Raw genomic sequence first — 2,332 nt, 5'->3', positions numbered from 1 at the left:
CATTTTGAAAGATTTTTATAAAACCTAGGGACTGAATATAAAATCTCTTTGCATATGTGCATATTTCCAAAGAATTTGTCCATATTTGCTTCAGATTATCAAAGGACCCCATGACCCAAAACAAGCCACGCATTTGAGTATTCAGAAAAGTCATTAGACTTATTCTTCCTGAATATCAAGACACTATATGACTTCGTGCTTATAATTAAAATTTCTGACTCCAAGAGACCTGGGATCACCATCCAAATTCACCACTTAGTAGTTGTCTATCCCTGGACAATTTATCCAAACTTTCTAGCCTTATTTTTCTTCCCTGCAGTACAAAGAAAATAATAATATCTACTTCAGACTATATATTGATGATAAATTAAATAAGGCATGTAAAGTGTTTAGAAAAATGTCAGAAACATAATAAGAACTCAAAAGTATTGCCCATTATAATTTTTGAGCAGGATTTAAAGATCTGGAATGCTGGGAAAGTCTCTGCCATGTTAAGTTCTTGTTGTATACACTCATTTCCCCTGATGATTTCATCTAGCTACACATCTTTCAAAACCATCTATGTGACAATATCCCACACATTTAAATGATCAGCTCAGAACTCTCCTTCACACTCAAATTCAAAATACCTACCCAACCTATTCAACACTGTGTAGACAGTTTCTGGGCATCTTGAAATTAATATCTCAAAAACTAACTCCTGAACTTACCCTCTTAACCTGATCCACTTGTAATCTTCCACGTCTGTTGTGGTTTGGAGCTCTACTTTGCCTCAAATAATAAGCAATGTTGACTCTGTCTATGGACTAGACCAACAGATAATCCACACTTGCCAGACTCTCCGCACCTCTTCTTGTAACATACTCTTACTGCCAGCATGACGGGATCAGGGTCTTGAAAACAGGGAAGACCCACAGTGTCCTGAACCCTCCTAAAAAAGACCAGGAGATGACCAGCTGAGGAAGCCAGCCCAGTGGGGTGGGTCACTGTTTAATTCAGCTTTTTTTTTTTTTTTTTTTTTTTTTTTTTTTGCTGCTGTGACTAAAAGATCTGACCAGAACAATTGTAGACAAGGAAAAGTTTACTGGGGGCTCAGATTTTCAGAGGTCTCAGTCTATGGATAGCCGACTCCATTCCTCATGACTGGAGATGAGGCAGAACATCATGGTGGAAATGTGGTGGGGGAAGCAGCTCACATGATGATCAGAAAGGCCAGAAAGACTAAGTTCAGCTCACAAGTATATACCCCAAAGGCACACCCACAATGACCCACCTCTCCCAGCCACACCCTACCCACCTTCGATTACCAGTTAATCCCTATCAGGGGATTAATTCTCTGATTGGGTTAAACCTCTCCAAACCCAATCATTTCTTCTCTAAACGTTCTTGCATTGTCTCATATGAACTTTCAGGGGACACCTCATATCCCAACCAACCATAATAGACACAAACAGGTTGACGATGTAGTTATCATAAAAATCAGGAAAGGACTCACATTAACCTAAGAGATTCCTCTATCCCTCTCCCAGAAAGTCTCTCAGAGCTCCTTTCCCATATTTCTAGAGGCCAATCTAGAGAGGAGGTGGGAGAAGAAGTGGTATCTGAAATCCTGAGCTGTTAGAGATTACCAATCCAGCTACGTTTAACACGTAAGACTCAGTGCAGTGGGCCCTTTTACCCAGCAGCATGTGGGCTCACAATAAAGATAAAATTAATTACATAAAAAATTGCAATACAGATTATTTGCACATCCAAGTGTGATGAGCGAAGTTCAGCCCTGTTACATATGCAGTTTGCAATCTAATGTCGATTGCTTGGCTTTCCCAGGGGAATCCTGATGGGTCTTCTGTCTGGATCTACTTTGCCAGGTTAGTCCCTTCATCCCTGAGGCAAGGTGCACTCCCATGCATCATGCTTTGATTCATTCATGTATGATTCATTCATGTATGATTCATTCATCATACAATAAATGAGGGCAGCACAGGCATAGAAACAAGAATCAACTTAGAGATAGAAGAGCCAGTGTCAGCCTTCAGAGCCACTGACTGCTTTGTGACTTTGGGCAACTCCATAAACTCTGTTTCCTTATTTGTAAAACAAAAACCATAAGCAGCCTTGAAATACTGTCTTTTTATTAAATAACATAATAAATATGAAAAATCTTTGAACGCTGAAAAGTGACTTGTAAACATAAGGCATTGTTATGACCTGAATAAAACATTGTTATTATTATTATTATTACTATTATTTTACAGTGCTGATATAGGACCCAGAACCTCACAAATGCTAGGCAAGTGCTCTTCCCCTAAGCTATATCCCCAACCCTGCCATT

Source organism: Sciurus carolinensis, chromosome 11, assembly GCF_902686445.1.
Source record: "Sciurus carolinensis chromosome 11, mSciCar1.2, whole genome shotgun sequence".
Classification (NCBI taxonomy): Eukaryota; Metazoa; Chordata; class Mammalia; order Rodentia; family Sciuridae; genus Sciurus; species Sciurus carolinensis.
The sequence above is the reverse complement of the archived record's forward strand: the minus strand, read 5'-3'. Positions refer to the sequence as shown.